This window comes from Tasmannia lanceolata, unplaced genomic scaffold, assembly GCF_043159265.1.
Source record: "Tasmannia lanceolata isolate RefF3 unplaced genomic scaffold, GAP_Taslan_0.1 ptg000012l, whole genome shotgun sequence".
NCBI classification, from domain to species: domain Eukaryota; kingdom Viridiplantae; phylum Streptophyta; class Magnoliopsida; order Canellales; family Winteraceae; genus Tasmannia; species Tasmannia lanceolata.
In genome coordinates, this window is record NW_027518689.1 from 12662492 (window position 1) to 12683258 (window position 20767).

The following is a 20767-nucleotide window of genomic DNA, read 5'->3' on the forward strand; positions in this document are numbered from 1 at the left end:
ACATTCCATCCGGGGCGACATTGTATCCAAGGCAGCATATTATCCGAAGCGACCATGTATCCGAAAGTAAAATAATATTCGAGGCTACATTGTATCCGAGGTGACATTATATCCGAAGGCAACATAGTATCCAAAGCGACATTGTAGCCGAAGGCAATATAATACCCGAGACAACATTATATCCGAGGCGACTTTATATCTAAGGCAACATTGTATCCGATGGCGACATTGTATCCAAAGCGACATTATATCCGAAGGCAACATGATATTAGAAACGACATTATAGCGGAAGGGCAACACTGTATCCGAGGCAACATTTTATCCTAAGCGACATTATATCCGAAGGCGACAGTTCCAGAAAGCAAAATAAAATCCGAGGCTACATTGTATATAAGGCGACATTATATCCGAAGGCAACATAGTATCCGAAGCGACATTGTAGTCGAAGGGCAACATTGTATCCGAGGCAACATTTTATCATAGGCGACATTGTATCCGAATCGACCTCGTATCCGAAAGCAAAATAGTATTTGAGGCTACATTGTATCCGATGAGACATTATATCCGAAGGCAACATAGTATCCGAAGCGACATTGTAGCCGAAGGCAACATAGTATCCGAGTCGACTTTATATCCGTGGAAACATTGTATCCCAAGTGACCTTGTATTCGAAAGCAAAATGGTATTCGAGGCTAGATTGTATCCGAGGTGAAATTATATCCGAAGGCAACATAGTATCCAAAGCGACATTGTAGCCGAAGGCAACATAGTATCCGAGTCGAATTTATATCCGTTCGCAACTTAGTATTCGAAAGAAACATTGTAGCCGAAGGGCAACATTTTATCGTAAGCGACGCTATACCCGAGCCAACATTGTATTCGGGGCGACATTGTATCCGAAGGCAACATAGTATTCGAAAGCAAAATAGTATCCGAGGCTACATTGTATCCGAGGCGACATTATATTCGAAGGCAACATAGTATCCGAACCGACATTGAGGCCGAAAGCAACATAGTATCCGAGGCTACATTGTATCCGATGCGAATTTATATCCCAGACAACATTGTATCCGAGGCAACATTGTATCCGATGCGAATTTATATCCCAGACAACATTGTATCCGAGGCAACATTGTATCCGAAGGCGACATAGTATCTGAAGCGACCAGTATCTAAAAGTAAAATAGTATCCGAAGCTACATTGTATCCGAGGCGACATTATATCCGAAGGCAACATTGTATCTGAAGGCAACAAAGTATCCGAAGAGATATTGTAGCCGAAGGGCAATATTTTATCCTATGTTACTTTATACCCAATGCAACATTGTATTCGGGGCCACATTGTATCCGAAGGCGACATAGTATTCGAAAGCGAAATAGCATCTGACGCTACATTGTATCCGAGTCAACATTATATCCGAAGGCAACATAGTACCCGAAGCGACATTGTAGTCGAAGAGAAGAAATGTATCTAAGGCTACTTTATATCCGAGGCAATATTTTATCCGAGGCGACATTGTATCCAAAGGAGATATAGTATTCGAAGGGACCATGTATCGAACAGCAAAATAGTATCCGAGGCTACTGTGTATCCGAGGCGACATTAAATCCGAAAGCAACATTGTATCTGAAGCGATATTTGAGCCGAAGCCAACATAGTATCCGAGGCGACATTGTACCCGATGCGACATTGTATCCGAAGGCGACATAGTATCCGAAGCGACCTTTTATCCGAAAGAAAATAATATCGGACGTGACATTATATTCGAAGGGAAAAGAATATCTGAAGCGACATTGTAGCCGAAGGCAACATAGTATTTGAGGGTACATTGTATCAGATACGACTGTATATCCGAGGCAACATTGAATCCGACGGCGACATAGTATCCGAAGCAACCTTATATCCGAAAGCAAAATAGTATCTGAGTGTACATTGTATCCGACGGCGACATAGTATCTGAAGCGACCTTGGATCCTAAGCGACTTTATAGCAAAAGGGCAACATTGCATCAAACGCGACTTTATATCCGAGGCAGCATTGTATCTGGGGCGACCTTGTATCCGAAGGCGACATAATATCCAAGCGACCTTCTATCCAAAAAGAAAAAAGTATCAAAGGCTACAATGTATCCGAGGCGACATTATATCCGAAGGCAACATTGTATCTGAAGGCAACAAAGTATCCGAAGAGATATTGTAGCCGAAGGGCAATATTTTATCCTATGTTACTTTATACCCAATGCAACATTGTATTCGGGGCCACATTGTATCCGAAGGCGACATAGTATTCGAAAGCGAAATAGCATCTGACGCTACATTGTATCCGAGTCAACATTATATCCGAAGGCAACATAGTACCCGAAGCGACATTGTAGTCGAAGAGAAGAAATGTATCTAAGGCTACTTTATATCCGAGGCAATATTTTATCCGAGGCGACATTGTATCCAAAGGAGATATAGTATTCGAAGGGACCATGTATCGAACAGCAAAATAGTATCCGAGGCTACTGTGTATCCGAGGCGACATTAAATCCGAAAGCAACATTGTATCTGAAGCGATATTTGAGCCGAAGCCAACATAGTATCCGAGGCGACATTGTACCCGATGCGACATTGTATCCGAAGGCGACATAGTATCCGAAGCGACCTTTTATCCGAAAGAAAATAATATCGGACGTGACATTATATTCGAAGGGAAAAGAATATCTGAAGCGACATTGTAGCCGAAGGCAACATAGTATTTGAGGGTACATTGTATCAGATACGACTGTATATCCGAGGCAACATTGAATCCGACGGCGACATAGTATCCGAAGCAACCTTATATCCGAAAGCAAAATAGTATCTGAGTGTACATTGTATCCGACGGCGACATAGTATCTGAAGCGACCTTGGATCCTAAGCGACTTTATAGCAAAAGGGCAACATTGCATCAAACGCGACTTTATATCCGAGGCAGCATTGTATCTGGGGCGACCTTGTATCCGAAGGCGACATAATATCCAAGCGACCTTCTATCCAAAAAGAAAAAAGTATCAAAGGCTACAATGTATCCGAGGCGATATTATATCCGAACGCAAAATAATATCAGAAGCGACATTATAGCCGAAGGCAGCATATTATCTGAGGCTACATTGTATCCGAAGCAACTTTATATCCGGGACAACATTGGATCCGAGGCGACATTGTAGTCATATGCGACATAATATCCGAAGCGACCTTGTACCCGAAAGCAAAATAGTATTCGAGTCGACATTATATCCGACGCAAAATTGTACCAAGGCGAAATTGTATCTGATGCCGACAATGAATCCGATGCGACCTATCCGAAAGCAAAAAAAGTGTATGAAGCTACATTGTATCGGATGCGACATTATATCCGAAGGAAACATATCCTGGGCGACATCGTATCCGAAGCGACCTTGTATCTGAAAACAAAATGGTAACCAAGGCTACATTATATCGGAGGGGACATTATATCCGAAGGCAACATATTATCCGAAGCGACATTGTAGCCGAAGGCAACATAGTATCTGATGCTACATTGTACTCGACGCGACTTTATATCGAAGTAAACTTCGTATCCGAGGTGACATTGTACTCGTAGACGACATAGTATCCGAAGCGACCTTGTATCCGAAAGCAAAATAGTATCCATGGCTCATTGTATCCGAGGCGGCATTATATCCGAAGGCAACATAGTATCTGAAGCGACATTGTAGCAGAAGGAAACATAGTATCCGAGACAACATTATATTCGAGGCGACATTGTATCCAAAGGTGACAGTATCCGGACCGACTATGTTTCCGAAAGCGACATAGTATCCGAAGTGACTATGTGTCTGAAAGCCAAATGGTATCCGAGGCTACATTGTATCGAAAGCAACATAGTATCTGAAGCGTCATTGTTGTCGAAGGCAACATAGTATCTGAGGCATTGTATCCGGTGCGACTTTATATTCGAAACAACATTGTATCTAAGGTGATATTGTATCCGAAGGCGACATAGTATCCCAAACGACCTTCTATGCGAAAGAAAAATAGTATCCGAGGCTACATCGAATCAGAGGCGTCATTATATCTGAGGGCAACATAGTATCCAAAGCGACATTGTAGCCGAAGGGCAAGATTGTATCCGAGGCGACTATATATTTGAGGCAAGATTTTATCCTGAGAGACATTGTATCCGAAGGCAAAATAGTATCCGAATCGACCTTCTATCCGAAAGAAAAATAGTATCCGAGTCTACATTGTATCCGAGGCGACATTATATCTGAAGACATCATAGTATCCGAAGCGACATTGTAGCCAAAGGCAACATAGTATCCAAAGCGACATTGTAGCCGATGGCAACATAGTATCCAAGGCGACATTGTATCCGAAGGCGACATAGTATCCGAACCGACTTTGTATCCAAAAGAAAAATATTATCCGACGCTACATCGTATCCGAGACGACATTATGTCCGAAGGCAATATAGTATCTGAATCGACTTTGTAGACAAAGGGCAACATTGTATCCTGGGCGAGATTGTATCTGAAGGCGACATAGAATTCGAGGCGACATTATATCAGGGGCGACATTATATCCGAAGGCAAACATTGTATACGAAACGACATTGTAATCGAATGGCAACATTGCATCTGAGGCGACTTTATACCCGAGGTGACAATGTATCCCAAGGCGACATAGTATCCGAACCGACCTTGTATTCGAAACAAAATAGTATCAGATGCTATATTGTTTCTGGGGCGACATTATATCCAAAGGCAACATAGTATCCGATGCGACATTATAGCCGAATGCAACATAGTATCCGAGGCTACATTATTTTCAAGGCGTATTTATATCTGAGACAACATTGTATCCGATGTGACATTGTATCCGAAGGCGACATAGTATCCGAAGCGACCTTGTATCCGAAAGCAAAATAGTATCTGAAGCTACATTGTATCCGAGGTGACATTATATCCAAAGGCAACAAAGTTTCCGAAGCGACATTGTAGCCGAAGGCAATATAGTACCTAAGGCAACATTGTATCCGAGCCGACTTTATATCCGAGGCAACATTACAGCCGAGGCGACATTGTATCTAATGGCAACATTTTATCCGATGCGGCATTATATCCGAAGGCAACACATTATCCGAAGCGTCATTGTAGCCGAAGGGCAACACTGTGTCCGAGGCGACTATATATCCGAGGCGACATTTTATCCTGGGCGACATTAGATACAAAGCCAACATAGTATGTGAAAGAAAAATAAAATCAGAGGCTACATTGTATCCGAGGCGACATTATATCCTAAGGCAACATAGTATCCGAAGCGACATTGTAGTTGAAAGGCAACAATGCATACCCAAGTCAACATTGTATCTTGGGCGACAATGTATCTGAAGGCGACATAATATACGAAGCGACCTTGTATCCGAAAGCAAAATAGTATCCGAGGCTACAATGTATCCGAGGCGACATTATATCCGAAGGCAACATAGTATCCGAAGCGACATTGTAGCCGAAGGCAAAATAGTACCCGAGACGAAACTATATCCGAGGCAACTTTTTATCCGAGGCAACATTGTATCAAAGGCGACATAGTATCCGAAGCAACATTGTATGCGAAGGCAGCATTGTATGCGAAGGCAATATAGTATCTGAGGCCTCATTGTATCCGAGGCAACTTTAAATCCGAGGCAACATTGTATACGAGGCGACATTGTATCTGATGGCGTCATTGTATCCGAGGCGACTTTGTATCCGAAAGCTAAATAGCACCCAAGGCTACATTCTATCCGAGGCGACATTATATCCGAAGGCAACATTGTAGGCATAGGCAACATAGTATCCGAGGCTAGAATGTATCCGAGTCAACATTGTATTCAAGGCGAGATTGTATCCGATGGCATCATTGTATCCGAAGCGACCCTGTATTCGAAAGCTAAATAGTACCCGAGGCTACATTCTATCAGAGGCGACATTATTTCCGAAGGCATCATAGTATCTGAGGCAACATTGTAGCCGAAAGCAACATAGTATCCGAGGCAACATTGTATCCGAGGCGACTTTATATCAAAGGCAACATTGTACCGAAGGCGACGTAGTATTCGAAGCGAATATGTATCCGAACGCAAAATAGTATCCGAGGCTATATTGTATGTGAGGCGACATTATATCTGAACGCAACATAGTATCCGAAGCGACATTGTAGCCGAAGGCAATATAGTATCCGAGGTGACTTTATATTCGAGGCAACATTGTATCCGAGGCGACATTATAGCCGAAGGCGACATAGTATCCGAAGCGACCTTGTATCCGAAGCTACATCGTATCCGAGGCGACATTATATCTAAAGCAACCCTAGTGTCCGAAGCGACATTTTAGCTGAAGGGCAACAATGTATCCGAGGGACTTTATATCCGAGGCAACATTGTATCCGAGGCGACATTATATCCGCAGGCGACATAGTATCCGAAGCGACTTGTATCCGAAACAAAATAGTATCCGATGCTACATTGTTTTCGGGGTGACATATTATCCATAGGCAACATAGTATCCGAAGAGAAATTGTAGCCGAAAGCAATATAGTATCCCAGGCTACATTGTATCCGAGGCGGCATTGTATCCGAAGGCGGCATTGTATCCAAAGCAACCTTGTATCCAAAGGCAAAATAGTATCCGAGGCGACATTATTTTCGAAGGCAACATAGTATCCGAAGCGACAATGGAGCCGAAGGCAATATAGTAACCGAGGCAACATTGTATCCGAGGCGACTTTATATACGAGGCAACAATGTATCCGAGGCGACATTATATCCGATAGCGACACGGTATCCGAAGCGACATTGTATCCAAAGGAAACATATTATCCGCAGCGACATTGTAGCTGAAGGACAGCATTGTATCCGAGGCGACTATATATCCGAGGAAAATTTTTATCATGGGCGACATTGTATCCCAAGGCGACATAATAAAGGAAAGTGAAATAGAATCAGAGGCCACATTGTATCCGAGGTGACATTATATCCGAACGCAACATAGTATCCGACGCGACATTTTAGTTGAAGGGCAACATTGTATACGAGGCAACATTGTATCCGAAGGCGACAAAGTATACGAAGCGACCTTGTATCCGAAAGCAAAATAGTATCTGAGGCTACAATAAAGGTTTTACATTTCGACCGAAATCCTAAATTTCGAATTTCGGATCCATACCGAAACCGAAACTGCTAAATACACTGAAATTTCGGTGTTTCGTGTAATTTGCCCAAAATTAACCTCGTGTCAACACGGGTCTGTGCTGAAAAACTGACGTGTCTACCAATCATAGATTATCGAACCCTCATATAACAATACCCAAGCAAACAATCCTCCTAAACACTATAAGGCCTTAGGGTCAAATCTCATCTGGCAATCGACGGCCCTACCTTATTTTTTGAATGGCAGCTAATTTTATTGCAAATAAAAAGAATAACGAGGTGGTCGATACGAAGATATATGCGCAAACCAAACAAAAGAGAAAAAGAACTATTTGAAGAGAGGAAGAAATGAAGGAAGAACTCAAGGGGGGAGGGAATCAAACAATTCCATGACTCTCACTCAAAGCTGGGACTCCTTCCCAAACCTCCACATCCATTTCCCTAATAGAGTCATATCCACTTCCTTTACCTTTCTAATGCCTAGACCACCTCCCCTTATGGGTTTACAGAATTCTTCCCATTTCACCAATGGGATTCCACATTTTTCGTCATAACCCCCCACAGGAATTTTCTCTGAATTTGATCAATTCTTTTTACAACGCTCATGGGATATTTGAATACAGACATCTGCTAAATTGGGATAAGGGCTAAGACTGCCTTAATGAGAGTACTTCTGCCCCCTCTAGACACCAGATTTCTCTTCCAAGTGTCTAGTCTCTTCTCCACTCCCTGGTATATGGCCCCTGTTCATCTTTTTAGCTCTACAAGCCCCAAAGGGTAGCCAAAGATATGAGGTAGGGAGAACATCCACCTTACAACCCATCGACGGTCCTATCATAACCTAACTCTATCCCCACCCCAAACAAAAACCTAATACCCCACATCCTATACACAAAACCATGTCCCAAGCCTTAACCCCCCTAACTGCCACCCAACCATCAATCACATCATACCTATAACCACCACTACCATTATTCTCCAAATTGCATTCCTTCCTTGTTGAACTTTGAAAATCATTTTGCCCAGCGTGCACTGGCCCTACCTCTACTTATCGAATTCCTAATCCATACCCCAAAATGTACTTGATTTATATAATTCTTGCAACCTATTCAGATGCCATTTTATGTTTTTCAAAGAGAACTTCACTTCTAACGCTCATCTCCCCAATGTAATCAGAAGGTCGGACAGAAGCCCCCCCCCCCCCTTCTCTCATCCTTGGAGATTCGGGGATGAAATTGAAGAAATTCAGCATCTTGTTGAGGGGCAAAATGGTCTCCTAAAGGTGCTTTATTAATAAGACAAGGATTGTCTTATCCAAAATGGTGCTAATGAAAGAAGGCAAAATGGTCTCCTAAAGGTGCTAATGAAAGAAACAACTCCAACGGGACAAACCATCTCTCCTATGGGGGCTCCAAGTAACCTTATCATTGCCCTTGCAATGATAAATAGAGTTTAGGGCAACTATAAAGACTAAGTTAGTCTTCTTATAATAGGGTTGATGCCATATATGAGGCTAGATGACTCTCTAATGAGACCAAAATGGTCTCCTAAAGGTGCTTTGTTAATAAGACAAGGTTTGTCGCCAAAGGAGAACTACCAAATGAGACAAAGCAAGTCTCTTAATGGGGGCTCTAGATGACTCTTTCATTGCCCTTGCAATGATAGAGGAAACTACCATCTAAGGTTCATGTCTAAAAGACTAGAAAAGTCTTCTAAAGAGAGGGGGAAATGCTACTGGGACTTGGCAAGTCCTCTAAAGGAAGGGCTTGGGATGACTCCTTCATTGCCCCTTCAATGATAATGATCTAATTTTGGGAGTTGAAAGGAATCCCAAAGTATGCCCATGAAAAGAAAGAACAGTAAGAAATTTCATCATAAAATACAATCAAGTCAGGGCACAATGAATCAATGATTCTCCTATCCTTATTAAACAATATCAACATAACCTTGTGTTATAAATAACAATATTCTTCCATCTTAGTCTATTTGACAAAAAAATGATTAAAATGAAAGAACTTTTAAAACAAGTGTAAAACTAACAACCTGATAAATTCATCGTCTTCTACATTAATAAATTAAGCCTGAAATAACCAAGATTTAACCTGATATGCTTACCTAGAACTACATCATATGAAGTCAAAGCAAGATAGTAGTTTAACTGAGGCATTTTTTATTTCCTAAGACGATACAGAACCAATTATATCAATGCAGTTAAAGCATATTTGATTCCTTTAATATACCATAAACATAAACAATAACTGGAAACTCAGAATCAACACATTGTTGACGATCAACAGACCATTACTTATACCGACAATTATAAATAACTAGCTGAAGCCAAAAGAAAGTTATTTGCATACAATTGTCGAACAAAGCCAAACTGATCTTGTTATGTTCTAATGAATAGAAAAACCAAATGAAACAGAGCATATAACAGATCAGGATCACACTGAAACAATATTCCCTTAAAAACATATACCTTTAGCCCTGAAATCCTAATATCTATTATTAAATTTTGAATCCACCTAGCTATAATTTTTAAAGGTATTGAGATTTCGTATCTAAATAATTATAGAATTTTTAATCAAAATGAGCATATGATCCCTGCATCAATATAGCATAAAAAAAAAACCTTTCAACTGTACGTAAGAATATTCAAAATGTATTCGCATTTTTAAGGAACATTGTCCCAAAGAGTAAACAACTGACTTCCCTTCACAAAAGAAACATTACTCTTACGAATATGATTTAATACATTAACCAACCTATTCTCTGTTACCAGTCATAACAATTTTTCATTTTTCTATGAATCAACCAAATGAAGTGCAAAGCTAATATCCTTAAGATATCAAATATTTTTCTACCCTTATTACAACAATGTACATAATTTGATTGAAAATCACCAAGCAATTAAAATCATAAAGCTCTACTTCATAAAAAAAATCACTTAGTCATAAAACTAATAATGTTGAATTATCTATCATTACTTAGTCATAAAACTGCAAGGCTTCAGATTCTCAAAACATGACAATCAAATAAGGAAAATAAATCCAACAAACAAGTGAAACATGAGATAATCTGACCGGTTATGTTACAAATAAGCAGAATTGATCTTAAAAAATACACGAACAGACAATAACTCCTGTGTAAAAATAAACTATAACCCAAGCATTCATATGACTGGATTATTTAAAACCAAAATAAAAATTTAAACATGCAATAAATGATAAGCACTAAACCTTACCTGTACATAATTGAATTTTCATAGACCGTAATAAGTGTCTCAAGAATACACAATAGCAAGTATGTGAACTCGTGATAACAATATTGCAAGGCATCTAACTCATCTGTACACATGGTGAAATCCCCCTTTTTTTTATAATAACTCACAAATCCAAGATTTATCAAGTTGGGTGTATAAAATTAAATTCCACAAGCACAAAAGCATAACACTAAGAGAACTGGACGACACAAAATAACATATGCCTGAAGATACAATCATCCTTTTTGAATTAAGTATATTTATTTCTATTCCTTAACTATACAGTCATTGGGCTGAAAGAATGAACTTGAAAAATTAAATGGCCAACATGAAGGTTTATAAGAATTAAACCCTTAACCATTTCAATGAAATGCCAATTTACAAAAAAAAAAAAAAAAAAAAAATTGCACTAAAAGCTCAGAATCAATTAAATTGGTCACAATTCATTTGACATATATGGTTCGAATAAAACAAGACAAGCGCGTAACTTTATAAGCCTTGATGACTTCAGGTTAATGAAGCTCTAAAAAACATTTGATGGACAAATTTCTAAATTTATAATAGAAAACCACTTGGTGAACTTTAAATTTTCAATGAGTGACCCAACTAAAATGAATTTACAAAGGGACATAGCGTAAAAATTAATTGACGGACTACAAAATTCCCATTGATGGATTCTGAACCATATGTCAACACAATATAAAACACAGGGACTTACTTTCCCAAAAAGATTTTTCAAAAAAAAAAATCATTTGATAATGTAAATTTTATCACCTTGAAGTCATGCAAAATCATAGCCTTGATTAGATGCCATAACTAATTTTTTCCATAAAAAATGATAAAGCATGACTGAGCTATTTATTTTCTTAGAAAAATCATTTGGACCATTTAACACAAGAGTGAGTTGAAATCATAAAAAACCTACATGGTTGTAGTGTAAAAGAATGGTTACAGATATGTTCAAAAGAGATGGTCCAAGGAACAACAGCGAGTTAATACATCTTTTCCTTAAGAAACAATAGGGAAGTTTCATGGACCAACCCCTTTGAAATTGTCTGTTAATATTTAAGGTATGGAACTAATATCCATAACATAAACACATTGCAATCCCAAACCAGTTGTGTGAGTGAAAAACCACAGATCAGAGTTATTTTTGAAATATAGTGGTGCAAATATCAATTCATTGCAACATTGCATGGACATGTTATCTATACAGATACTATCAAAAGGGAAACCTCTACAGGTCCCTTTTGCAAAGTAACAAAAGCATGCGGATAACATAATGAATGCCCTCATTCTAAAATATGCTATCCAAGAGGATTCCCAAAGAACAGAAAAAAAGGAAAATCTTAAGATGTCTATTCTACAAAATTAAAGCTAACTCAAATGAAAGGAATCCAAATCAAAATAAAATAAGTTGCCGATATTTCCATACTGAATGAAAAATTGCTCTAATAGTATATGGCATAAAGGGCATACCAAATTTCATTAGGGTACAAGTAAAACTGAATGAAATCATTTGACTCCAACACCCTCTCTTCAATAAATTTACAGCCTTAACAAGTAACTAGTTCCAAGAATTCATGATAACAAAACAGAAATTCGATCAAAAGAAAATCATATCATCTTGTGCAATTGATAATCATCTAACCTTGTGCAAAGAATTGCTAGAATTCCCAAGAGCTAAAGAAAATCAATTAAGAGGAAATAACAGATTACGCTAGTGGAATTATCAAAACATGAAAACACCTACATCAGTGAGCAAAGGTGAAATTTAATTTCTTGAATTCCATTGGACAAAGATAACAGAACCTATATTAGTAATGGAAAGAGAGTTATGAAAACAAAGAATGTAATCACAGTACAACATGCAACAAAAGCAAGCAATATAAAATCATCACAATTTGCCAAGTAATGGAAAAAGTTAAAAATACAGAACCTACATTACCTTAATTAGCATGATTTGAATATTAAAATATGAATAAGAAGACAAGGAAAATGATCATTTCCCTAAATAAAAGAGGGAAAATGACTCTACAAGACAGTAAAACCCTATATAGAAATCTACAACATTGCATCATATCTTAGATATGAGAAACCCTAAAAACCAAAGAAGAAAGATCGCAAACTCAAATGCATATATAAAAAAGGGAATCGAACATAAGAAACTTACAGAAATTCATCACAACTTCAGAAAAAAAGAAGAATCGAAATTAAAGAGAAAAAAGATATTGAAATTCAAGAGGAAAAATACCTGCAACTCCTGAAGGAGAGATCCGCACGTGGTCTCTGCAAGAGATTTGATCGGCATTTGACGAAGATTCATTCCAAGGAGAATAATGCAAAACCCTAGATATTACGAAACCCTAGATTCTCGAAATTTGGGAAAGAAAGGGAGTGGCAAGAACAAAAATAGTGGGGAAAAAAACGCATGAGTTTTGAACGGAAGAAAGAGAGATTTGGGGGGTGAAATTGGAAAGGAGGTTTGCATTTCTTTTCTCTCCGATGATGGTAAGGTCTGGATCTGACGAAAGGGAAAGTAGATCTAGGGTTGCTAATGGAGATGAAATGGTGGAGATCGAGGAGACAAGGCACAGATCTAAAGTTTGAGGTGGTGAATTCCTTATTCCTCTTAGATCTATCCAAAACCTAAAACCTTCTCTGCAACTCCTCTTAGGAAAGTAGATCTAGGGTTGCTGATGGAGATGAAAATGTGTGGCCACTGCAAAATGTACAGACGATAATGTTAATGGCCGGAGGAATTGGCCGGAAAAATGATCGGAATATAGGGTTAAAGGGTTAGGGTTTCGAAAAATCTCTCTCTCTCTCTCTCTCTCTCTCTCTCTCCCTAATTTCGAAAACGAAAAATGAGATCCCCTTTTGCCAATCCCCTTCGACTATTAAAAAAAAGAAAACAATATATTTGAAACCCCTCTTACTTACTGGACAACCCCCTCCATGCTAATGCACCATCTATGGCTTTAATAACACAAGTAATACACTTTCCATCTTGTCTTCCTCTGTACAACACCTCACAGATGACCCCCCCCCCCCCCCCCGGCCCCCCCTTGCTATTCTTAAAGGAAGTGATATATATCACTGTCTCTTTCCTCAGGCAATCTTAAGCTGGCTAATTCACTCCCCCATGTTTCACACATGCCACCGCTAACTGCACTTGCTCGGCTTGTCTTATTAGGCAAATTTTTTCGGAATTTCATAAACTTTTGCAGGGACCTACACGGGATCCTAACCTACCCTAGAGTAAAACCTGAGACACTAATTCACTTATTTGAATGATTTTTTTTTCACAAAACATATTTAGGGTTCGGTCAAAATGGGTGTCTACAAAAGGTTTTTGATGAAGCAATGGTGAACCATAGCAATCTCCTTTCCGCTGCCCAGACCGAGCTTCAAAAGGCTCGGGAGGATCTCCTAAGGGTCCGTTCACTTGTTTTCTCGGGAAAGGAAAGGAAAAGAATCTGACGTGGCAGAAAGAAAAGGAAAGGAAAAGAAACTGTGCTCGAAAAGAAATCATGCAGTTGTTCACTTGCGCAGGAAAACCTGAGAAATCCTGAGAAAGGGTTTCCTGCGCGTGTTCACTTGAAAAATTGAAAAATCAGTTTGAAAAAAGAGAGAGAGACAGATCGAACATTTTCAAGTTGATAGAGAGAGAGAGAGAGATACCTTGTTTGTTCAGCGAAATCCGCGGGTCAGGCGAGGTTGCTGGACTGCAGACGAGAGACAGAGATCTAAAACACACGCAAAAAATTAAAAAATCAGAGCGAGGGAGGGAGACAGATGAAGAAAAAAAACCATGAGCCATAGATATAAAACCTTTTTTTGAAATAGGAAAATACCCTTTCAGAAACCCTTTTTCCAACAAGGAAAAAACCCTTTCTGAAACTATTTTTTGCAACAAAAAAAAAACCCACGTTTACAAAAGCCATATTCCAAGAAAAAAAGGGTTTTGGATCCAAAAAAAACACCCACCTACATAAGCCATATTCCAAGAAAAACCAGAAAGAAGTTGTTGAAATAGAGAGAGAGATGGAGAGAGAGAGAGAGAGAGACGAAGAGAGAAAGAGAGAGGTGAGGGAGAGAGAGCTACCTTGCTGTTGACGAAGAATCGAGGACGCTGGAGACAACCTTCTCGCCGGAGAAGATGGTAACGATGACGCTAGGGTTTTTTTTTTTTTTCGCTTCGCGTGGTTTGTGAAACCCCGATCGACTCTGTTTCCCTCGATAGAAAAGAAAGCAAATCTCACGTATTTGGTCGGAAACCATTTCCCGTATTTGCGAGAAAGCACATTTTCCACGTCATTCTTTTTCATATTCCACCTGGGTATTTATGTTTTCTGAAGAAACCATGTGAACAACAGAAAACGTAATTCTTGGGAAAATAAACATCCTTTCCTTTCCTTTCATGGGGTCCGGAATTCAAGTGAACATGGCTTAAGGGAGAAGGAGGCTCGGGCTGATTTTGTCAAGAAGATGGAGGAGGGTACCCGGTTGGAGGAGGAGATCCAGTCTTGGGCAATTACGGAATTTAAGGCGTCCCAAGATTATCATACAGATATGACTTTGTACGTCCTAGACTTCAAGGCTGAGGGATTCGTCGAGTGTCGGACTCAGGTCAAGGGCCTTGACCCCAAGTCACTGATTGACAAGTTGAAGGGGCCCCCGATACCTATCTTTCCGAAGGGGAGGAGTCTGACGCGAGCAACCCAAATGTTGTTGAGACAATGGTCATGTCACTTGGAGAGGAGTCCTCCGTGCCTCTTGAGGAGGAGCCTGCAGTCGTGCCTACCATAGAGGAGCCGTCTGAGAAGGAGGCCTAAAGGCCGGGTCCTCTTCTTTTCTTTTTATGTAATTTTCTGATTTCTCTCATCATTGCAATGAATGACTGATTGATGGAGAATCTCTCTGAACTCCGCCTCTGATATTGGGGTCAGGATTACCAGCATCCCCCCCCCCCATCGGAAGCCCCGAAAGCGCTGAGAAGGCCAGCGGGGTCATCCCAACTTCCCCGATCGGGAAGTGAAAAGTGTGGGTCGTGTCCCACCATCGCTTTGCAAGGGCCACCTCAAAGTCAGGCCCGACCCTCTCTGGGTCTAAAAGGAGTCTCTGAAGTCCCGACCGCTCGAGAGAATCTGGGACTGGACTGGGAGAGATCTCCACCTCATCCAGAGCTCTCTCAATGACCCCCTTGTGGTCATGGTAGGGGGGACTTATCATAGAAATCCAAAAATCAAATCACACATTCATCCTAAAAATCTAATAATTAAATTGATTTGAATTGAAAAAGAAGTCCAAAGGACATACCAGGTGGTCGCGAAAAGATTGCGACAAAGGAAACCGCGGTGCACAGAAGAAGCGTCTCGCGATACCATATTTCTTGAATTGAGCATCTAAGTTATCCCATATCTCTTTAGCAGATTCTATATTTGCTATAGGTTTTTGCAAGACGGTCTGAAAGACAATTCAACAAATAGTCTTTGCAGAAATCCTCACCTTTAAGCCATTGAGATTCATCAACTTCTTCATTCGTCTCAGCAAAGGTACTCAAAACGGTGTAAAAACAATTCAGATATTTTATACCAAATTGAGTATTTTGCTTCCAAGAATTAAATTCAGACCCACCAAACGATTGAAGTTTGATCATCTCAAAAGGCATAGCATTCTTGTCCATTGTTCATTGGAGATGAAAATAAAATTAGAAAGAGTGCTCCTGATTGGCGAAACGCAGTACCAAATTCAAGAACCGACAGCAAGAATCAAACCGTGTGAACCGTTCGCAAGAACTGAACCACAGGAACCTAACCGCCTGAACCGGTTGCAAGAGAGAAACCACCAAGGGGATTCGGCTCCCAATTCGCACCAACGAAAAACGGTACCAAATTTGCACCTTCAGCTCCAAATTTGCACCAACCACAAATCGAAATTAGAAGTGAGGGAGAGAAGTCAACTAACCTTGCTCGAGGCAATAGGGTGCTCGACCACAAGATTTGGGCCCCAAGTGGTTCGGTCAACTAGATTGGGCCTCAAAGTGCTGCCAATATCAAAAGTATGAGAAGACTTCCTATTAGCAAGTGGTTGAGAGGGTTGCTCAGTTTGGAAACCCTTCTTCCAAACAATCTTTACTCCAAATTAAAAAGCGAAAGGAGTCTGTACACACACCCAAATGAGTTTTGAGGGAGAAGATAACCCACACCCAAACTAAATTGGAGGGAAAAACCCAAAACCACGCCCAAAACAATATTGAAGAGAGATAAAACCCAAACGAGTAGGAGAGATCGTCCCTGCTTGTTGGTTTTATTTTGTTATCTCTGTAGACAGAATTACAACCGACCCAAAAATATTCGAGAGAGAAGAGGGCGTGTAAAAACCACAAGATGGAACAAAATTTTCGTTTCTGAATCTCTTTCTTTTTCTTTTTCTGTTATTTCTGGATGAACTAGAATCCGGCGATCTTCGGTGGAACAGCGCACTTGATTGATAAAAGAGGCGATCCTCTTTTCACACTCGATATCACCGAATATAGCTTAATTCCCAAAACCCGATTCTTCTCTACTGCTAAACGCCAATTCTCCAGTATCCAAGAAAATTGGCATTCAATTTTCTAAAACTGTTCGGCCAAGTTTGGCAACCATCCTCTACCAGCTAACCTCTGTCAAAAATGGAGAAACCGCCTGACCCAGGTAAAGCCTCTTTTGCCTCTGAAAATATTTCGCACCTTGTGCGGGAGATTGAAAAAGAGTATGGGTTTGAAAATATACCCCTCTTCCCCCTGCTCGATCATCGAGTTGAAGCTCTATTTGCTGACGGAATGAGAGATAGAGGTGAAGGATGGCCGACGCAATCCTCCCCTGCACCCAGCTTCCTCAAACATGTTGATGACCTTCTTAAGATCCCTTCATCCCACAGATTCCCTTGGCACTCCTCGAGATCCCATTCCCCTCTATCCGATAGATCCCCTTTACTCCAGAGCCTTAATCTCGAAAACATCTCAGAATCCATGTCTAAAACACATCATCAAAAGGGTACTCGAACTCATAAGATCTTCCCTAAACCTGCTAAAACTGTAGACCCTTCAGTCACAAAACCCAGTACAAGATCTGTATCAGAAAAACCCAGAAACCATCCGGATCCGAAACCTTTGGAGCCTTCCTTATACGACCCTAAAACTATCCAAGACTTTCTCCCCCCCCCCCTAAACCCCAGCTAAACCAGTTCCTTAAGCTGTCGGAGAGCCGCCGGCCGGAATCGGGTTTGCTTGAAATTTCAGAGAAGCTCAAATCCCGCCAAATAAGCCCGCCCAATTCTAATTCTGAATCCCCATTCCAAAAAAAAAACCCGCCCCTTTCAAATTCGAATCCCACCAGTAGCCAGATCTACACTCAAACCGAAAATTTTCCCTCCCTGATTTCTGGCAATGCCAGAAATGCCGCTACCCACTCAAATCATTTTGCAAATCTTCCCCCCAAACCAGTTGAACAAGGGCAGCCATCACAATCAAATCTTGCCCACCCTTCCCAAATCAACCACCCACGCTCCTCCTCCCCACCTCCCCCTCCTCTCCTTCCCCTCCCTCCTGTGAGTAGTGGACCATCATTCCAATCCCCAAATCCCTAGACAAACCTCTTTTCCAAAGCAAAGCTTTCAGTCCCTGTCAAACTACAAAGAGTTTCCCCCAAAGAATCAGGTTCAGATAAGACTATCATCTCATTCACCTTGGAAGAAGTTGACAGAGGAAGTAATAAATGGGACAATAGCCTTGTAGGCTTCTTCATGGGGAAAAGACCCTACGTTCAAAATCTACAGGAGAATCTTCAGAAGAAACGGAACCCCAAAGGCAATATCAGTGTCTCCACACTCAAAAATGGTTTTCTTATTCCGCTTTAGTTGCGGAGAAGATTGTAACCAAATCCTCGAAATGGATGGCCACACCTATGCAGGTAGACCCCTCATACTGCGCAGATGGACCCCTGGTGTCCCCCTTGAAAAACCCGAGCTAGCCTCCATCCCTATTTGGATAAGGCTTCCAGGACTCCCACTCCAATACTGGAACCAGGAAGCCATTAGCAAAATAGGAAGTGCAATTGGAAACCCTCTCTATATGGACTCTAAAACAGCTGAAGAAACCAGACTGAACTATGCAAGGTTATGCATTGAGATTGAGGCAGATGATCCCCTCCCAGAAACAATCCAAATCAATTCCCCTCTTGGCAAAGTTACACAACAAATTGAATACGAATGGAAACCCCAAGCTTGCATCCACTGTAAGATTTTCAACCACTCCTCTGGGAAATGCCCCCGATATATAAAACCAGCCCCTCCCATATCCCGCCCTGAATGGAGACCGATCTCAAAGACTTATCCCCAAGTGGAAACTGATGCCCCTCAGTCGGCAATGGATTGTCCCCCAAACTCAGATTCTGAGCCCCCTAAGAACCATCCCCTACTCACCATCCACACCTCAAATGATCTCCCATCTGTCCCAACCCAAAACCCCTTTGATATCCTTCTTTCAGAAGATCCTGAAAACAATCTTGAAACCTACAAATCTGATGAAGAATTAGATCCTGTTAACCCACCCGGTTTTGAAAATCTTAGGAGAAACTGGTCCCCTGGGATTGAAGACCCATCTAACCTGATGCCTAGTCCTTCTACTCCAACCCCCGACCCTCTCAATATCCCTCCCTTGAAAAATCCCTCGGCTTGCCCACAACAACCTCCCCAATGCTCTAACCCAAACCAAAAAGCACCTCCTGGCCTTGCACCTGAAGGTGTCCACATCTCCCTCCCCACCTCCTCTAATGATTAATCTAGGCTACTGGAATGTTAGAGGCCTTTGTTCTAAGCGAAGGCGCGATGATATCCAATTTTTCATTTGTAAACATCAACTCCCCCTCCTTTGCCTCTCTGAAACCAAAGCAACAAGTGACCTTCTTTCTGAATATACCTCTGAAATTTGCCCAAACTGGTCCTGTTTCGCTAATTATAACCACACAACGAAAGGTTGATTGTGGATCTTGTGGAACCCTCAAATCCTTCACTTTTTTCCCATTTCTGATTCCTACCAATACATTCATGGGGAAATTGTCTACATCCATTCTAACCTCCACTATAACATTACCGCTGTTTATGGCCATAACGCTGGCACTGGAAGAAGAGCTTTATGGAACGACTTTCGAACCATTAGCTCCTCCATCACCCTGCCATGGATTGCCCTGGGAGATTTCAACATTGTCAGATACCATAATGAAAGATTTGGTGGCGCCAGCCCTAACTTAGTGGATATGGATGAATTCAATTCCTGTATTCACGACTGCTTCTTAGCTGATCTGAAATCCATGGGTCAGACCCTCTCCTGGTCCAACAGCTCAAAATCAGGTAATCTCAAGCTCCGCCGATTAGACAGGGCCCTGGTAAACGAAGATTTGCTATGTAATTATCCAACTGCATTTGCTACCCATCTTAATCCCGGCCAATCTGACCATTCCCTCTTCACCATCCAATACTTACCCAACCCTTCCCCCCATAATCCGAAGCCATTCCGTTTCCATAACATGTGGCTTGAAGAAGCTTCCCTCTTTGAAGTTGTCGAGAGAGCCTGGACAATTAACCCCATAGGAAATCCTATGTTTAGATTGGTTTCTAAACTAAAAGAAGTAAAGAGATATATCAAGATCTGGAACTCCAATATCTTTGGCCGTGTGGATATTAAAAAACCTGAAGCTAGAGCTGCTCTTGATGAAGTCCAAACCCGAATTGCCCAAGATCCCACCAATCTCCTTCTTCGTAACGAAGAAATTGAAGCCAAAGAGTACCTGAATAAAATCTCCTACCTTGAAGAAAGTTGTCTCCGGCAAAAATCCCGAATTGACTGGCTAAACCTAGGCGACACGAACTCTGCTTTCTTTCACTCTGCTATTGCCGCAAGAAGAAATACCAACTCCATTTCCGCCATCAAAACTGACGAAGGAGATTTCACTCTTGATCACAACCTGATAGCCTCTACTCTTGTAAACTATTTCAAAAGTCTGCTAAACCATGAAAGATCTCCTCTCCTCTCATCTCAGGTCCCGGAGCCCAGCCTCAAAATTAATAGCCTGGAAGCTGACTACCTTACCCGCGAAGTTACTGCAGAGGAAATCCACTCAGTTGTGATGAACTGTGATGGAAGCAAAGCCCCTGGCCCGGATGGTTTCAATGGACAATTCTTCCAGTCCTTCTGGTACCTCATCAGCAAAGACACAACCAAAGCAATTTCTCACTTCTTCCGCTCTGGTAAGCTTCTCCCTGAAGTT

The 20767-nt window shown here is 41.0% G+C and overlaps 1 protein-coding gene across 2 annotated transcripts in view; it reads right to left on the bottom strand.

The window, feature by feature from the left end:
* Positions 1 to 13311, bottom strand: part of LOC143887082 (uncharacterized) — a 45862-nt gene extending 32551 nt beyond the window's left edge. For both annotated transcript variants that reach the window (XR_013254021.1, XM_077391193.1), the window contains exon 1: positions 12712 to 13311. The gene's annotated coding sequence lies outside the window, so the exon portion shown is untranslated. The remainder of the gene's footprint in view (positions 1 to 12711) is intronic.
* Between the last annotated feature and the right edge of the window lie 7456 nt (positions 13312 to 20767).